We start from the raw sequence: 21058 nt of genomic DNA on the forward strand, positions 1-21058 counted from the left end.
ACTCATAATGTACGAAAACCGTTAAAAAATGTTAAACTAAAAGAGTTTTAAATATTTGAACTCCAAGAATTTCAAATAAGTAAATAATTATTTAAAAAAAGCGACATTTTTATTCGATTATGCATCTGCATAAATATAAAATAATTTATATAGACTTCTGAAAACGCAATTGAATTTGCGTGAGAGAAGCGAAAAAAAAGGGTTAAGACCAACACGAGTAAAACAAACAATATAACACAATAATTGCGTCTTACGTTACATGCGTACGTACTTGTGCAACTACAGGGTTATTGAATTCACCCCTCGCACTGAGCTTTAGGCGCGAGTGGAGTGCTTTGAATGTTTCACATTGTGCAGTCAAGCCGGCGGAGAGAGAGCGATGGGGACTCGCCTTGCCATACCTAGCCTCGCCCTACGTATACTGCAAGACTATTGTTTTTATGTCTTTGATGTTTAAAAAATTATATTATTAAAAAGTTTAAGCCTTGTTTGGAAGCAATTGTGGCGCAGTAGTTGTCAACGTATAAAGGACTGTAGTGAATTCGATTCTTTCTCGAGGAAATGATTGTATTAAATATACCTACCTATTGTGTTTATTCACAACAATGTTAAAACAATGTGCGAAGCTGGATTCGCTGAACACGCAAGGCTAAAATGTTACTATAAAGTATATATAATGTTGCAAGGTGATGGAATTTTATTACTAAAATATTTAATTGAATATACGAGGTTTAGTCCCAAAACCTTTTATAGGAGTAACTGTTATAGCATAAATATTATTCGTAGTGATCTTAATCTATGTTTAATCCATAATACACCTCCCTTATCAAGTTAAATTAATCTCTAATGTATTTATTTGTACAGATTGTATTGTACGTATGTCCATTAATGGTTTCTTTACTCTATAAATAATTGGTATGTAGTTAAGTAAGTAGTTAAACTAGAGCAACAAGTGCTTTCAATGAATGGATAAATGCACCTATAAAAAATACAAAAATTATATTTCTTTGGTCGTTTCTTTGCTTTATCACACATTATCAGCATTTCTGTACACCACAATTAAGAGTAAATTACATCCGTCGCTTATTCAGTATAACAATATTCTTCATACAGTATATATACTAACAGATGTGTAGTAAATTGTAATGTTGTGTATGTTATAATTTAATGAAAAAATATACTAAATTTAAATTTATCATGTAATTTAGTAAATATTTTATTTTTGTTAAAGTTTAATGATATTTTTAGAAGAAAATCGAAAATCGTTTTCATTTTGTCTAGTTCGTAATATGTTTCGTATGTAAAATGATGACGAAATGTAAAAAAATATGTTTAGCACAAGTGTTCTCAATGTTTTTCACTTGAAGGTTGACGCACGAGACATCAGGCTCAATATTTATGGAGAAATAAATTGCTTTTTGTTACATTGATATTTATTTTAACATGTGTCAAGAGCGAACTTAGCACTTGTGTAAACAGAAAATATTTGTCCTTTATTAATGATTACTTCTCAAGGTATGGAAAATCTTGAAATGACCTTTAAAACTAACGTCAATCGAGGACTGTTTCGTTCAAGAGAAGAAAATAAAATAAATATATATACTAAGAATAAAGAGAAGTTATTACTAAGTTCGCTATTTACAATAAACGTTATTCTTGAAAATAATTTAGTGATATAATGCGCGTATAATTCTTAAATTTATTCACATCATTTTATATTTTAAATCCCGCATGACGGGATTTTTATCTTATAAATTTATTATTATAAAGAACCTAGTGTCAAGACACTCCGTTCTCCACTCCAATCTGAGAAGTTAATATGATATAATATAGCCTTGATAAATAAACTATCCGACACAAAAATATTTTGCCATTTTTCGTTGATTACCGCGTCCAAACCATTAGTAAAAAACTATAGATAACAAAACACAAAAATTTTACGTTTAGTTCAATTTTTATAATTTAAAAGACTACTTAAATAATAATATAAAACAAAGCACAGTATTACTACAATTAACTTCTAGGTACAGCTCTGGATTTCCTGCAATTGATTCACAAGTAATTAGAATAACTGGTTTAAAGTTTTGCGGATATCGTCAATTCGATTCAATTACGCCGCATTATGCTATATACGAGTATACCTGGTTCTTATCTAACTGAAAGGAATAATTTACGTTTCTACTGTCGAAGTTCAGAAAAGAATAATTGATTGAATGATGTTTGCTGTTATTTTCGTTTTTTTTTCTAATTTTTCTCTCCATATTATAGTTAGAAGTAAGTTAGTGTTAAGTTATTGATAGATAAAGATAAAATTAGCAATATTGACGACTTACTATGTGATTATAATGAGTTAATTATCTAGAAAAGTGTTTACTGTCCAAAATGTTAATGAATTTTGTCTTAAAAATGAGCGAAAAAAAATGCAATCTATTATCATTTAAAAATCTCGTCACTTAGTAGGTATAGTACTCGTATAGCAGAAGAGAAGAACTCTAAGTATGGTCCATTAAAACTTATTCTTAGTAGCTTTGATGCTTTAATGTTTTGACGCAAAACAAACTTTCTTGAAACGTTTACTTGACTTGTTAATTTAAAAGAAATTAAGGACCGTACATTGCCTTGAAGGATGTGTTCTTGCCACTTTCTTTAGATATTTCAAGACAAGGCAAGGCGTGGGCTTCCGCCACTCAACACGCAATGTTGTGTTACTACTACCTCTTCCTACCGTGCTGTATGCGGTATACAAAAAAGTACAAATATGAACCTATAATCTACAACTCGATCGTTACATCTAACCAGCCCACAAACAACATACGGTCATATTCAATTACACAACACGCTTGAAAAGCTAGAGTGCTTGAAAAGCTTCATAAACAAACTTCCTTTTGAGGTTAATTTTAAGTGCCTCATGGATAAACGGGAAGTTTGGCGCGTAAAAGTCGTAGTTATCAATCATCTCGCTAGATGGAAGCAGATCAAAGATCAAAAGCTTTTTATTTGCGGTCGGCTGGATATTCGTCTCGTGGAGCGACGAGCTTCGTGAAATTAGCTCTTGGGAGGTCTGCGGTCGTGATATGTTAAAATTTTCCTTCAGGAAGCTTATTTTTCTCTATATTAATTGGCACTTTGTCTATTTTTTGGTCATTAATGGATAGTAACTTTTTTTTTATGTGTCTAAAGAGCAAACTTTAACGTATCTTTTTCCATCTGTCTGACTTTAAGAAATGATTCGAGAGAACGTTCTAATATATTTTCGTTCAGAAATTATAATTTAGTGCATTAAGTTATTTACATAAAATGTAAAAAATTAATGGCAGCGAAGTATTTGGTTGGTATCTATATATGTAAATAAATTGACTTAGCATTCGATTTTCAAATGTGCTTAATCGGATAGGGACATTTTCGAAAATTTATTAAACGGTGATGGTGCAATTTTATCTCCTTATTTATTGCTTTTGCACGAGGTCTCCTCTTAAGCGCATTGCAGATGCGGACAGACGGTAAGGGAAGTCTGGTGGTTTGGGCGGAACACAAATATACATAGACATACATGTGTACATAGGTCTAGTCTAGACAATATCAATATTAAACTAATAAGACAGGAAAGCCAGAAGCTTTTCTATTTTGACGCTAATGCTCAACGTGAGCGAACTTTTTATTAATTATAGAGTGTGAAGTACATTAAAGTGAATGTTAAAGGACATTATTTTTTCTGAAAAAGGTCAGCGTTGAGACCCGCCACTCAACACACAATATTTCGAAAATTGGGCAGAAAGTGGGGAACGGAATGTCTTAACACTATGTTCCCTCTAACTGCTGCTCCTCTAACCCTGCTGTGTCCGTGATACAGCCAAAAACTGTTTTTTTTTTAAATTTTATTAAAAAAACCTTTTGATTGTACCAAAATAATCAATCACCATTTAAAAAAATTAAAAATGTCATAGTTAAAGAAAATACTTAATTATTAATGACTAGCTTCCAAATACCGTCGACAGACAAATTAGAAGCAATTAAGAATAGGAGGTGAATAATGAAATTATCTATCTAAATATTACAAACGCACGTCTAGACGCTATAATAAGATTAAGAATCTTCGCTGGAAGAGGTCTATGAATTCCGTTAGGTAGTAAGTACAGTAAAGGTAGGTACACTAAATTCTATTTTTATTAACTTAAGGACTTATTGCTCTTTTTTAAATACAAGATATATTACATAAATTTATCAGTATGTACATTGAAGTATATTCTGTAATATATTTTATAACCATCTTCCGAACTATAGAACTGAGGTGTAGAGTGGCGGAACTCAACGCCGGCCTTCGCCTCTACACCAGAGTGAAGAAATGAAAATATTAAATATTTTATTTCTTTGAGTGGGAACGAGCCCACAACCTGTCACGTTTTTAGTCACACTTTTGTGCTCGTGCAGCACTACGAGCCACTACGTGGCCTCGTGAAGTAGTACAAAATGGGGAACGGAGTGTCCTAACACTAGCTTCCCTCTGCCTACCATGTTGCTGACTTTTTTAAAATAACCAATTTGCAATAATGTTAACATCTTATTTCTCGTTCAAAACCATTTATTATATCAGCATCTCGAATAGCCGCAATGCGTCAAATAGCTCAGCACCACTAATTCAGGACCAGTGTAGTAAAGTTTAATTAATTGCCTGCATTCTGCAGAGTGCATACTGTACACTGGAACTGCATACACGCGAGAACAGGCAACGGCTTTATAAATAACATGTCAAAGGAACATCCATTATGCATTTAGCAAATTTAATTATCTACCAGTATAAATAAAACTAATTAAATTGATCAAATTATTTTGTCATGAATATTTATTTATTATGTCATAATTAGTTTATGGTTGTCACTTTACGGTTGCCATTGTTTACGTTGGTTATTGAACGGTAAAAATCTGTAATCTATAGTAATATTATAAAACTCAACAGATAGTTTGATTGAACGCCTTAACCTCGGGAACGAATTGGATTGTATATAATAAATTATCGAATCTGTAATTTTCTTAATACGCTCAAAAATAAAGAAACACTTGAGTTTGTTAGAAGTAAAATCTTTGAGCAGGTGATGAACCATGGAACTTGCGGAATGCAAACAAAAATATTATTCATTTATAGACACGTCGCGTCGTCTCGTTCATAAGATTCTGTCGTTCCGTGTCTCCTTTAATAGAAACGTATTTCAGGATAACATTTCATAGAAATCCAATTCCTAATGGCGTTATAATGAGCGTCGGAGGTGAAACGAGCTAAAATAGTAGTCTAAAGATAGTGTTGAAGCCGCGACTGCGGGGGCCGGGACGGAGGACAACCGATGATGGTTTACGATCGCTTGCTACCCATTACCTATATATACTCCTACATGGAGATAAGTGGAGTGATAAATTATGAAATAGTGGCGATATTTTTATTACAAATACGAGCATATGTGTAAACCTGCAAAGTAATTCATTTAGCTTTTATAAAGTTGAAAACGCCTTTAGATTGCTTGGGCAAGTTGGAATCGAAAAAAGAGATATGGTATAGAATATGACTATGCTACGCATTATAGCGTTTCCTGTATCTTATTTACTCTACATGATGAATATGTTTTGTATATTATGTAATGAGAATTTTTTTCTTCGTTTATTGTCAAAGTAACCAATATCAAACTTATTCAAAAAAAGTTAAGAACTTCATGATGATAAAGTATCCTTACAATTTGTTATATTCTTAGATGTTTTTTATTTCTTTATTTAACGTTTCTGGTCTAATAGTGTTGTTGGGTTTCGCAATTTTTGCAACTTTCGGACGATAGTACCTGTAGTGTCATGAACGATATCAAAATAGTAAATTAAAATATTTTATCACTATAAATACTATTACTTGAGCATATTTTTCTTGTAAGTTGCATTTTTTACTTTCAGTGTTGTCTAGTTATATAACATTGTAGATATTTAATTGACTAAATAACGAACGAACAGTGAACGAAGAGTGAAGTTATTTGTAGTCGCATCCCTAGTTTTATTGGCTACGAGAGGTCTCAATTACAGTAACTGCTAGTGATGTGAGTTAGTGCTGACAGATTTGTTTGTGTTGCACCACTGAGCCGTGGTGCAGTAGCATAAAATAGAGAGTATTTTAGTGACCGATGTTTAATGTTTGCGGCTGATTGTGGTTTGCTTATTTTATAAATTGTCAGAAAATAAAATTTTAACACTTTTTATGCTGTGATTTACTTTTTTTTAGCTGCACGTTTTACACACATGTATGGACATAAGGGAACCTCAAGACATTCGGTTCCCCATGCAATATTTGGATTTTTATATTTGATTGCATAACTAACGCCATACTCTAATTAAAAAAGATACTTCAATATAATTTTAACAATTTATAAGTAATATGTAATTAATATAAATAAACATTCAATGAACAGTATTCTATGGACTGAATGGACGGTAAAATACTCTGAATAAGCAACTCATAAGCCTAACGTGAAAGCTCTTAAGTTCGTTAATTAAGACGTTATGAAAATTTTAAATTAGTTCTCACTTGGAATGCGTTCTTAGTTATATTATAAGGTACGTATATGATGACTAGATTTACTTGTCTTTATTAAAGTTCAAATGAAAAAAAAACAGCTTCGCCTTAAGCTTCGCTTCATCCTAAGTTAAGACACTCCATTCCCCACTTCAGTAATTATTGATAAGTTGCGTGTAGAGTAGTGATATTCAACGCCGCGCTTTCATTCGACCAGAGCAAAGAAATGAAAATAAATCATTCCCTCGAGCGGGAATCAACATCCTGACCATCACGAATAAAGTCAAGTAAATTCATTAATACTTCAGTTACAATCTTATCAATCATGATAAATAAGCTCGAACTAACAGTACTCTGTTTCTATTCACCCTGCCGTCCGGTAGATGAATGAGTCATGAGAACAACAAGTTCTCAACTTACTAAAGTTACTGTAGTAAAGTGTCTAGTTCGTCGCAGAGTGAGGCGCCCGGTTACTTAGACGAACTTGAGCGTGGGAACGCTTAGGGAGCTAAGTGGATTATGCTGTGATTTCTTAAATAAATAAAAAGAACACTTTTTTTCTGTATTATTATCTTTTACTTATACTTTTGCGTTTTTGAGTTCAGTATTGTTTCTTGCTATTTTTTATTGTTGTAATCCAGCCGATATACGCCGATATAGATGCCCATATTCTGCAAAAAAAAATCGCATATAATAAAGCTAATAATTAATGTAATTAATCATCATTATTTTTTGTTAACAGTAGTGTTGCGTAAAGTTGCAGTGATCTAGATTAAACTTAAAATTCAGCTATATAGGCATTAGGTATTATCAAATATAAATATGTGCAAAGAACATGAAATACGTTTTAATGAAATGATAGGTAATATAGGTATTCATATTACGCATAAAAAACAGCTACTCTTTAACTAGCTAGTTTTCTTAGAATTATAGTTCTATTCTGTACTTATCGTCTTAAACTATTTACATAGAGGATAGCACTAGGTATAATACCACAAAAGCTGTCGTGGCGCAGGGGCACAAGCTCGCGACCGTAACCGCGAGGGCTGTGGGTTCGATTTCTAGTCGAGGAAATGTCATTTCTTCGCTCTAGTGACGAGTCAAATGTATGGCGCCACGTAATCTACAGATTTCATCGGTAAATGGAGAACGGAGGTGTCTATATGCGCATCGAGTTTCTTGATACTAGGTTACCAGGTTCCCTCTGCCTACTCTGCTGTGCGGGACATGCGTGAAGCTAAAATAAATAAAATAATACTACATATTGAATTGGGATCTTAAAAATTTAATGAAAACAATTTGTACTTAGTGAAATCAGTGCAGATTTGTGTCATCATATGAACTGTTTATCAAGTTATCGTATATGTCGCAGCCATTGATCATTAGCTACCGTAAACACGGCAAATGTGGTGACAGCACAATGCCGCATTTATTTGCTGTTATATAAAAACTTAACTAATTGCCTTTTAATCTTTTGATTTCTCTCATCTAACATGTATTTCTTTAAAAACTATTATATTTACTGTTTACCTTTCTGTCTGGATGCTTTTGCTCTGATCATTTTGTTTCTATGTACCTACTCATATTATTTACTTGTCTTAGAATGCAAATGGTTTATATTTTTATAAATTCCTGTCCTCATTGTAAAGAAAACCAAGAGCTAAGACACTCCGTTCCCCACTTTACGCCTAATTTTCGATAAATCAGAGCGAAAATATAAAAATAATTTAAATATAATAATTCTCTCGAGTAAGGTTCAAACCTGCAACCATTGCACTCCAATCTGATACTGACTTAATGCGCCACGACGGCTTTTTATTTTATATCATCCCGCGGAACGCTCTCAAATATAACCATGTCTAAAATACTTTATTTTAATTTCATTTCCTACACTAGAGGATGCTATAATTTACGATATCCCATAATATATCGTCGCGTCGTAAATATCAATTTATTTAAGGCACTTTCACATGATTCTAAGTGTTATTGATTGTTATGACACTTTATGTTGGCCCCACTGGATTAAATGTTCGATCTTTTGCTGTACTGGAATTAATAAGGATAGTTATTTAGAAAAAACATAAATACAATATATACTAATAATTATTTATTTTTATTTAAAGAAAGGGGTAGCCAGAATCCAAAATATGTCCAAAAAAAACTATATGTAAAAAGTTTATACCATTTTAAATCTGTGGCAACTTCCATCTTGATTGGCTCTTGTAAAAAAATTGTATCTCTAGAAAAAAAAACTAAATTGGAATTAGATAAACATTTAATATTTTAATTAATATATAATTTTATACTTACAGTGGAATTTATTGTATATCATATACATGTTTTATGTATTCTATTTGATTCATTTCTTAATGGTAATTTATTGGTCTAATTGTTTGATCCAACGGTTGGCAGTACGTACTAAAATGTCAGATTGGGGTGACTTGCGCGCTGCAGTGTCTCCCCTCCCGCTCGCGCGCGTATATAGTGGTAAGGGGTGAGAGGGAGGGTTGACCGCGAATTGATTCATACGCTGCGGATGCTGGGTCGATGTTCAACAGTAAGTTGAAGTAATTTCTCATGATTTTTAGCTTTTGACATGTCTGCATTATTTTTTATATATCTTTTAATAGCTTCACTCCGTTTCCACTTTCGCTCCATCCCCATATTTTTAGCCAAATTTTCGAGGGCATGAGAATAATTCTTTCACCCGAGTGGAAAACTCACAACACAGCACCACGACGATGTCATTATTATTTTAGTATTGGATAACTAAATAGGTTGAGGTTTCGTGGCGCAGTGGCACAAGGGTGTGACTGTAACGCGACGGTTGTGTGTTCGATCACCACTCGAGGAAGTGAAATATTTATTTATATTTTATTTCCATTTCTTCGCTCTGGTGTCGAGGCAAAGCGCAGCGTTGAGTTCTGCCACTCAACACGCAATGCCTTCAGAGTCCGGCAGAAAGTGGGGAATGGAGTGTCTTAACTGGGTTTGCTCTGCCTACCTTGCTGTGTGCGGGATACAGCATGAAGCTGCGTTGCTAAGCATTTTGCCTACATTTATATAAGAAAAAAGACATACAGAAACTAAAATATACAATAATCCCAACAACATAAATCAAATCCTCCTCAATAAATAAATTTGTTTGATACAAAATACAAAATTCTAACAGAAATACAGTTTCCCTGAACTTGACCTTCGCTGGTGTGTTATTGCATGGCGCCATCCACTTTCCCGGTGCGCTACTCTCTTAGCCATCTCGTGCCGTAGTACGCGACGCGACGTCGAACTAGCACTTTGCCTTTCTAGCTTTAGAATTACTTATTTCGTTAGTTAAACTATTTTTGTTTAAAGTTATCGTGTATTTATACAGTAGAAGTGCAAATTTTAGTGTTTATTAGTACAAGAATTTATGTTTTTGTTAGTAAATATGTCGAGAAGTCTATTATATTAATATTTTGGGTAGGTGTTATGAAATGATAAGATATTTTTGTAATTTTAATATGATTTATATGTTAATTTATTAATATTATTATTTGTGATTTTTTTATAAGAGTTGCCCTCAACTAATAGGGTGAGGTTAGAAAAGGCTATCAGCCCGGCGTTGTCATGGTAACGAATAGAATGAACGTAAGGGTTGTAATTTAAGTTATAGGTGCCTAACCATAACAAAAAATAAAAATATGAGTAAATCAATTATAAATATTTATAAGTTTAGTTTAAAAAATACTATTTTGTATAAAAATAATTGCGATGTCTAATAGATAATCTTGAAAATAAAAAAAATATTTATTCAAAACAATCCATGATTTATTCACATTTTCTAGATTTCTAACATCAAGTATCTTTGTAATGAGTGCGAAATTACTATAGAGTTTTAACTGTACAAGTTATGAGCACATATAGACGTAGTTGACTATAGGTTTTGATTTAGTTTGTTTCATGTGGACATATAGTTAAGTGGTTCCATTGCCCGAGGATAAATGATGCATAAGGTAAGAAAATACCTTCACTAATTAGATTTTTTATTATTTTTATTTCGATATGTAACCGTGTAGAAATGCGACATTTCTACTAAGACATTGAATATTTCTTTATTTTACAACATCTCCCATATATGACACCCTTGTGACGCAGTGGCACAGTCTGACTTCTGACTGTAAATGCGACAGTTGTGGGTTTGATTCCCTCTCGTTCTTATTGTTATAACAGGGTAGGTAGAGAGAACCTGATATATCAATTTAATTAAAGGGACTTTCACAATTCTATCATTCGTATGTTCCCGACGCACCGCACAGCTTGCTAGACATTGCGTGTTGAGTGACGCACGAGTGCATGGGAACGCCTTTAAAGGAGCGATGGAATGAAAAAATCAAATAATTCATTCCCTAAGTGGGAATAGAAACCACAACCATCGCGCTTACTTACAGTCCCCGCCTTCCCGCAGCGACAGCCTCCACATATTTCGAAAATGAAAATTTTTGAGTGCTTCTTCATAAAAATACTAATATTACAACGTCGTTACTACTCATTCCACGCCAATTACGTTTTGTTTAAAACAATTCAATTATGTTCGGTATACGTCGCTTTACGTAAGGATTTCACTTCAAATATTTGTCGGTTTTCAAGACACCAGGAATTCGTCTTTTTTTATGTTATAATAGTGATTGTGGAAAAGGCCGAGGGAGTTTCATTGTAGGAGGTTAACACGATTAATAGCATGCACATTACTTAAAAAATTTGGCAAAAAAAAGGTTAATAGTATCACTAAGCCTAAACCGCAAAATGAAAAGTAGAGAGATGCACGAAAAAAATACAGTACTTCATAAATACATATGTACATCAACTACACGCCTACTGAAGCTGGCCGATTGGGGAATGAATTACTTCGCTCTTGCAACACGAAAATCGTGGCCCTCAAAACACATCTTGGTAATCGCCTAATAGGCGAGGTATGGGAAACAAGGTGTCTTAACACTAGATGCCCTCTGTCTACCCCGTTAGAGGTAATGCCAGTACAAGGTAAACATATAAAAACCTAAAAAATAGCCTATTATACCTAACCTATTATACTATTCATTACTTCAATAAAATCCATCTCATATAAACATTCGCATTTACGTCAAACTAGAGTAAAGTTACATAGACGGCGATAATATTTGCTGTGAGATAAGCGTTCCAGTTGAGACTCTGTTAACGGAAAACTTATTTTCTCCGCCAGCTGATAACGCCTTATCACCATGTATTACGTCTTTACTACATTGATAGCCATTATTTTGTTGAATTTTTCTTATTACCAGAGCGGGAAATTATAAAAAAATATATTATAATAATTAATATCTTTTAAGCGTAGGTACACAAAGTCGATCTCAGTGTCCTTTTTGGGGATGTCGTATGTCTTAAGGTTGCCTTATGTCACACTAGACAAGAGAAATTGGAAAAATTTTATATTATTATAAATATATCTTCGAATCGAACCCACTCACATCCCATATCAATCACTTTTGTGGTTTATCTTTCTAAATAAACTACAAGAGTGTTTAATTTATTTAAATACTAGCGGACGCGCGCAGCTTCGCTTGCTTATTGCTTAGGGGTGAATTCTAATAAACTTTGAAACACGTGTTCAATAATATATTTTTAAGAGTCTCAATTTCAAATTTTATAAAAATCAGTGGCGATTTAAAGATTTTTCTATATAAACTTTCAACCCCTTATTTACACCCCTGGGGGATGAATTAAAATAAACCACGAAACTTATGTTTAATGAAATATTTTTAAGAGTCTAAATTTCAAATTTTATAAAAATCGGTGGCGATTTAAAGATTTTTCCATACAAACTTTCAACCCCTTATTTGCACCCTTAGGGGGTGAATTCTAGAAAACCATGAAACACATGTTCAATTAAATATTTTTAAGAGTCTAAATTAAAAATTTTATAATAATCGGTGGCGTTTTAAAGATTTTTCCATACAAACTTTCAACCCCTTATTTGCACCCTTAGGGGGTGAATTCTAGAAAACCATGAAACATGTGTTCAATTAAATATTTTTAAGAGTTTGAATTTCAAATTTTATAAAAATTGGTGCCGATTTAAAAAAAAATCTATACAAACTTTCAACCCCTTATTTGCACCCTTAGGGGGAGAATTCTAGAAAACGATGAAACACGTGTTCAATTAAATACTTTTAAAAATCTAAATTTCAAATTTTATAAAAATCGGTGCCGATTTAATTTTTTTTCCATACAAACTTTGAACCCCTATTTCACCCCTTTAGGGTAAAAATTTTTCAAAATCCCTTCTTAGTGGATGTCCAAATTACGAAAGTAAATATCTGTCCAAATTTCACGTTCCTACGCAGAGCGGTTACGGCTGTGCGTGCGTCTTACCTCAGTCAGTGAGGACAAGTCCTTTTATATATATAGATAACAATGTTATATGTTTATGTCTACATTTTTTCTTAGAATAATCAATGTAAACTTCTACGAGTGGACGCTGTTACGTTTCTCTTTAATAACGTGAGTGACCAAGGTCGTTGTATGTTGACTGTTCGATCACGAACTGAAAGCCGAAGCTGTGTACAATACATACGTAATTGCAATAACCGATTGATAGATTTATTGAAGTATTTACTAAAATATTTTTAGTTATGACTTCTGTTGCTAAAGTAATATATCATTTTTGATATAGCCGTTTAATAAACAAAATGTTAGGTTTTAGTTTATATAATATTTATAAATAATGGCTTGTTTTTGTGACCTATGGGTTCGATTCTGTTCGTAGTGTAGTACGAGTACGGATTATTCTTATTTTCCTGCTTTTAAGACACTGATTAAGACACTTTAAATTTCGCTTGGCTTAACATGCCTACGTTAAATATGTTACCTAATACTTTATATATTTCTTTATACGTAACTAGCGGACGCGCGCAGCTTCGCCCGCTTATTTGTACCCTTAGGAGTTGAATTAAAATAAACCACGAAACATATGTTCAATGAAATATTTTTAAGAGTATAAATTTCAAATTTTATAAAAATCGGTGGCGATTTAAAGATTTTTCCATACAAACTTTCAACCCCTTATTTGCACCCTTAGGGGGAAAATTCTCGAAAACGATGAAACACGTGTTCAATTAAATACTTTTAAAAATCTAAATTTCAAATTATATAAATATCGGTGCCGATTAAAATTTTTTTCCATACAAACTTTGAACCCGTATTTCACCCCTTTAAGGTGAAAATTTTTGAAAATCCCTTCTTAGTGGATGTCCAGATTACGAAAGTAAACATCTGTCCAAATTTCATCTTTCTACGGACAGCGGTTACGACTGTGCGTGCGTCTTACCTCAGTCAGTGAGGACAAGTCCTTTTATATATATAGATAAACTTGAATAAAAATGTAATTATTGTTATATTTGATAACACATTTTATTACGTCAAAAGTTATTCATTAAACAAAATGTAAGTGCCTTATTTCCTAGTACGATTATATATTTGTATAAAATTACAATTATGCTTATTTATTTTCACGCATTTTGATCACTGAAGGAATTCAAAGTTAATATTACCATTTTTTTTAATAGATTTTTTTATTTTTTTCGTTTTCATGCAAATGAGAATGAGTTGTATTTGACGTAAGGCACATTCTAAGAGTCCGATTTAATTTTGTACGTTGGGGTAGATTGAAACGATCAAAACGAGGGATTATTACCTTATGTATAATTTTCCTCGAAAAATGAACTATCCAATAAAATATAAATTTTCAATTCGTACGAGTACTTCCTGAGATGTTGTTCGACCAAACAAACTTCTCAGCGTAGTAGTATAGAATTATAGATAACAAATTTCACTTAAAATGTGTAAAAATGGCGAAAACTAAAGATCTTATTTTACATAAGACATTGTTTAATAATATTCAAAATGCATATTATGATATGTTTTAACGAATATAATTACAACGAAGTGCGCAAGAGCCATCATTGGTATGTGAAAGCAGCACGACTCTAAACTGCGTACACTGCGGCGCACGCGCACTCATTAATACCTTATATGGAAATTGTTAATTACCTTTCCTGGTTCTTTCTTTTTCTAAATTTTTATATGGTAAGTTTAAACATTTAATTAAAACTTCACTTTTTTAATTATTATTTATTTTATTTATCTGGTATTAAACATCGAAGGATTAATCTTTATCTAAAATTACTATCCTACTAATTATAACATTAGTGGTGTGTAGAGTAGTGTGAAAAAAGTTTTCTGAGGATGGATGTTTGTTCTATTTTGACGCATAAACTATTGGGCTGATTAGGATGAAACTTTAAATATCACGAAATTGGTCATAAAATTAGCAACGAATTGTCCTGCTACTAGATATTCTTTGCCTAGTATAGGAAAATATGTGAACCTGACGAAATATGAATTGGTGACAGTTTATTCGTATCCTTGACCCTCGAAGTAGTATGCTGAACGCTACAAAGCGGCTATCAAAACTAATAATCCTATTTCGCCCACAATGACCATGCCACTAATCATTGCGTAGACATTTATTGGTATTTAAACGACATTGAACATAGATTATTGAAGGGACTGGACATCTGAGTATAGTAATTGTTATTAATAAATAGAGTTATGACTTCGATGTTAGATCAAAATATAAGAACAAGATAATGTGTGTGTATGTTTTTAGTTTTACTCACTTTGTGGAATAAGAAAAATTATAGTAGATTTTGCATTTTATTTTTCCCACTTTTTATCCATAATATGGAACGACTTAAAATACAATTCTTTAAGTTATGAAATAAGACTAAATATACAGACAGAAATATATACATTGTATATAAACTAACCAGCTCTATAATTATGTAGACTAAGCTGTGAATCCAAGTACACCTTTTATACGCAATTTAAAAACTAAAATGGGAAGTAACTATGCAATACGTAGGCACAGGAGCGTCGTTCAGCTCGATGGAACTTTACACTAAATGAACTGGAACTTCCATCATTGTGAATTAGTAAACACTTTTGATTTCGACCCTTTTTCTGTTCTTACTCTAATATAACGGTGAAGTGATATAATAGTCGGAATTGTAATTAAAATTAATATATTTAAAAGATGCTAATTATGTATGTCGTACGCTCTACTTATTTAAGTTTTCTTATTTAAGTGTTTTTATATTAATAAAAATGTATTGAGTAACTGTAATGAAAGTTACAAGTTGACTACTACCACTAGATATTTAATATAATGCTACAGGTTGATTGTTACGAAAAAGTTTAACATGAACAATTCCGACTGGTGGCAATTATTAAAAAAACATATTTGACTTTGCTAATGTTTAAAAAAAATACCATACCTGTGTACTTATTACAAAAAGCATTTCAATAAATGTCTACGAAACAAATGTTATCGCCGACATACAGTGGCTGTATATTTAACTTTGCCATAGAGCTGAAAACCTGGGTAGGAAAATGTTCTCTTATCAAATGAACCAAAACGCAACGTTTCTCTATCTTTCTTTTATCTATCTAATAAATAATAAGATATGATCAGATAAAAAAACTATACACACGTAACTCTGGAACAATGCTGTACAGAGTCGTGGAATGTCATTCGCTAAAGTCACGGCGTGCGGAGGAAAGTGTTGACCTTGTGTTTAATTGATAAAGATCGTGATAATGGCCGCGTTTAATAATTGAAACGTCAGAATGCGCTTTACTACTGCTTTATGCTATAATCGTGACAAATCATTCATATTAATACTATGGTATAGAATATGAAATTGCTATAAACAAATAATGTTCTTTGATTTTGCCTGTTATTCGTTTTTGATTTTCAACTTGTTTTACGTTTTTTTTGTTTCGAACTCAATTACCCGTGAAGATTGTAACTTTGTGTTAATAGAATTTAAGCTTGAATTCTTCTGATAAATAGTATATATTATTAACTATTGATATTTTAGAAAATGTGATTTGAAAATTTGAAATTTTACCTTTAACCAATGAACTTTTAAGCTTATACTTTTATTTATAACAAGCTCATCTCAGGCTTTACCTAAGAGTTGTGTATGATACATTCTAAGCGCCCGAGGCTACTCTGATCGCAGAAAGTACCGGGTAACGATTAACGTAATGTCGTATAGCCCATAGCCTTCCTCGAGAATTGGACAATTTAAAAAAATCCCCTTACTTAGGGAGTACTCGTACTTCCTGAAATTGGCGTCCAACCAGTTCAGCTTAATAATATTAACTATAATAAAGACTTACTCCAAATTCATAAAACAGGCGAATGTAGAAAAAATCACGATAATGGTGCTGGTAACATTGCGGATTATCCGTTTAATGTACTGTCCTCACAAACGTTAAATGTAATTAATGCTGTCGACCCACTGACACTATTTCTTTTTGTTACAGTATACATGTCTATTATCTAACTGATTTAGCTTTATATTTTCCCGAAATTATTTCGTTATCATAATTATTCTTGAAATAAATATATCTACTTATATTTATAAAAAATACAGAACATTTAGGTACATTTAGTTATATATGTTATTATCAGGTACTTGCCCAAGTCTTTTATTTGGACATTTAACTAATAGATCGCCAAACTTTATAAGATAAATTATCCGAGAAACAATAATAATATAATATCAATAATTTTCCTTCAAATCCGATACAAATCACGATATTAAATATAGTAGGTACCGATATATTATTGCGGCGTTGAGTTCCGTCACTTAACACGCAATACCTCCAGAATTCTGCGGAAAATGGGGAACGTGAGTATCTTAATGGTAATGAAGCGTCTTAATACTAGGTTCCCAGGTACGTGTTCCTGTGCAGGATATAGCGTGAAGCAAAAAAAAAATCGACGGAAGTTTCAAATGATGTCTCAATTACTAGCATCTCCTTCAACAATATTTGTACCGTTCTTCTTGTAAATCTGAACAATTACTATTTGCGTAAACACCTCCCCGTCCGCTTGTCATCTTTCTGAGTACTGTCTACATACTTATGTAAACTTGCATAACTCACTTGCTCCACTAGCTCAGTTTGTTTGTTAAATATTGAACAAATGACTAAGACAACGTTTTAGTAGTTACAATAATATTTACTTTTATTAATACAATATTAAACTTTTTATAACAAAGTGTAAAACTGTAATAGTTTAGAAAATCATTTTTAAAATTAGAAAATATATAAAGTAATATCATAATGCTAAAGAATTTCTTTGGTTAAGAGGAACTACTGCTCGAAATTGAACAAATATTTTTGTTTGTCCATCTATGTATTTAAGTTAGTTATATTGCATCCCGTTACAATTCGATGTAACTCGTTCGATGTAACTCACTGTACCTGCATTCAAAATTACTTCGGCCACTTAGATCGTATCATGTGTCACACACACACAACTTTTAGTTGTTCCCATTTGACCACGCGGGCGAAGCCCCACGTAAAACTAGTATTGTATCAAATTTGGCATTGAGACTTAAGGACATAGTCTAAAGGGCTTAAAAAATTGAGTTGATGACAGTGGATTCAAAAAACCTTAACCATAATAAGAAGTTATTACTCTTAACTCTGTCCTTAGCCTTTGTCAGAAAAAATAAATAAACCAGCCATTATAGCAAATAATAAATAAAGTCTTGACCTGGGATATATCTAACACTCAGTCTAGGATAATTTATATTAATGTTTGTTTACAATGCTAATGTCGATAACAAAAAATGTCTACACGAAGCCTACTTACAGCTATGAATAAAACATACAAGTACCGACACTTGCAGTTTTATCGACTTTATCGGTCCTTTTAAAGATGAATTGGTTTATATATCGATCGTCAATAAACTAGAAGTTAATTGGATTAACTGTTTCTGGAGACAGTATATTTATTACTATATTTTGATCTGGTTTTCTGTCATAAGTTTTAATTATAGCAGGACTTCGATCAATTTTAGAGACATGAGTGTTTTAAAAGCTGTTTTTTTTTTCGGATAAACCAACTATATGGATATAGCCTTATTATTTATTATTATAGTGTATAATTGATCGAAGATGAAATTGCTTAAAATTATACTGATATACCTACTGGAGTTATGAAATACCTACATACGAACAAAATAACTTTTATACTTGTCCAGTATTTACAAACAACTTACACTAAGAAAATAACTTTCTCTTGACAATTTGACAAGGAATATTGTAAAATTCCCAATTATGCGTAAGATGACTTACCAACGATTACATAAATGCTTAGACCATGAAATTAAAGTTTAAATTCAAATTTCTATTTCCTCTTCAACGGTCTTTCTCTAAATATTTAACGAGATTGATTTCGCGATCATTTTACGCTTGTTTTGTCTTTAATCTTATTTGGACTAACTTACTACGGAACAATTTAAGTTCAGATTTATTTTTTTACGCGTTTTTCAACTTTTTAAAAAATATATTTAATGTAAACTTAAAGTTTCTTATAACTTGTGTCACAATTATCATAACAAATTTATTCAAGCTTTACGTTGCGTCTCACATAGGGCAGAGTATATAAAAGAAACGTAGGGTTAATCCACTTTCCGCACAATTATCGAGACATTGCGTGTTCATCGACGGAACATAACCCCGTATATGTAACGTATATTTCCGATTAATTATTCGTTTTATATAGCATTATTTTACAAATAACATTATATATTAGCTAAGAATATGTCACAAATATAATGTAATGTAAGAACAAGTTGTTTTAAGTAAACATTTGCGACATGTGCACGTACTTACATATTAACTTTATAATTCGTTAGTAGCAAATAGCAATCAACATCGATACTTAATGGTTGGAACCCGGTGCAATTACCGACACCGCGTCACTTTGCTTTAAACGTTGGTTACAATATAATTGCTTGTGGAATACTAATTTTATTTACACGCAAAAGTTGTACGATTTTTTGCTATTTTTCTCTATGGTTGGTGGTTTATATATAATAGAAGTATGGCAATTTTTAATAGATACTTTTGTTACATTTTACATTCATACATTCATATACCTATTTACTGAATAGGTATAACAACGGCAATTTATACATATTTTTATCTACAAGTATAATTCAATCATTAAACATAAAACGATATCATTATTGTACGTATTTAATGAGTGAAATGTGGATATTGCGAGGCTATCTCCGCCTTTATTCCAAGTAGCTTGAACCGATCAGACCACAGGTTGATGTCGCAGCTTGATTATATGATTCGAACAGCTTTCTCCTTGCTTTTCCTGTATCATCGCCATATATAGGCTTTAGCAGACAGCTCATTTTTAGCCGCATTATCTAACTCTTATTCTCGTTACGAGATACAATAAGAACCATAATAATAGCTAATTTGCTTGACGCTATCAAAAATTTGGATACTGAAAATGATTTTTCTTGGCCATGTTTATATTTAAGAATGATTACAATCCTTTCGGGAAACCAATATATACCTATACATAAATATTTACATAAAATCATATTCCAAAAAATGTGTTTTTACGTTTCCTTATACAGAGCCTTCTGTACCTCGTTTTCCGCCGAATTCTTGAGGAAAATATGGCAAAATATAAGATATTTCATTTCTCCGAGTAGGAATCGATCTCTTAACCGCCGCGTTTTCAGTCGCACGCTTGTGCCCTTGCGCCACAATGGCCTGAAATGCTATATTTATTTATTCAAATTAAGAAATAAATAAGAAACAACACGTAGGATATTTTATCAAGGTACTAAAGTCAACACATACACTATTTATACAAAAAGCTCTTATGTGAATGCAAATATTAAGCTTTTAAGAGCTTTATTTAAATGTTTATTATTCAAATATTGCTGTACAGAAATACCTTAGTTATATCCTATTGAATAATTCACTTACCGGCCACTGCGCTTGCATGCATACATCATGGTGAGCTTCATGGGGTCATACTCAATGTCATATTGTAAGCAGTTTTCACTCTCGTCGTGTTTATGATGGGTCACCTCTTAATGGGTTTATTTATGTTATATATACACTTTTACTTTTACCTACGCTTTGGCTTTAGACCTTTTTATGAGCTTCACTCTTTATTAGGCTGATGAGGTAGAGACTCATGTACCGTCCAATTTTCGACACATTGCGTGTTGAGTGGAAGGATTTAACGCCGCTCTTTATCCCGTTACCAAAGCGAGGAAGGACAATTAAGTAACATATTCGTCAGAGTGGGGGAACCAACAAATGAGCCGCGACGGCCTCTTTCTAAATATTTTAGAATAATTAGGAATATTTATTTATTGACGCCGTCATGACGTAGTGCCACAAGCGTGCGCCTGTAAACGCGACGGTTGTGGGTTCAATGCCCATTTTGGGGAATTTTGAATATTTTCATTTCTTCGCTGTAAAGATGAGGCGCAGCTCGTCGTTGACCTCTGACGCAATGAGGTCGGCGAAAAGACGAAAAGTCGGTGAAAAGGGACGGAAGCCTGTTAATGGAAACGGCGTGTCTTAACGCTAGGTTCC

At 32.5% G+C, this 21058-nt stretch overlaps 1 protein-coding gene across 4 annotated transcripts in view; it reads left to right on the top strand.

Moving 5' to 3' along the window:
* LOC146532952 (uncharacterized) overlaps positions 1-21058 on the top strand; it is a 78019-nt gene that overhangs the window by 15218 nt on the left and 41743 nt on the right. The window contains exons 1-2 of one of the 4 annotated variants that reach the window (XM_085195747.1): positions 9811-10003; positions 10369-10536. The exons of 2 other annotated variants lie outside the window; for them this stretch is intronic. The gene's annotated coding sequence lies outside the window, so the exon portion shown is untranslated. Of the gene's footprint in view, positions 1-9810; positions 10004-10031; positions 10537-21058 lie in introns of those variants that run through there. One more of the 4 variants, XM_085195748.1, reaches the window with a different exon arrangement.

The sequence above is a fragment of the Heliconius melpomene genome, chromosome 13, assembly GCF_056956725.1.
Source record: "Heliconius melpomene rosina isolate 202511_hmr_F chromosome 13, ASM5695672v1, whole genome shotgun sequence".
Lineage (NCBI taxonomy): Eukaryota > Metazoa > Arthropoda > Insecta > Lepidoptera > Nymphalidae > Heliconius > Heliconius melpomene.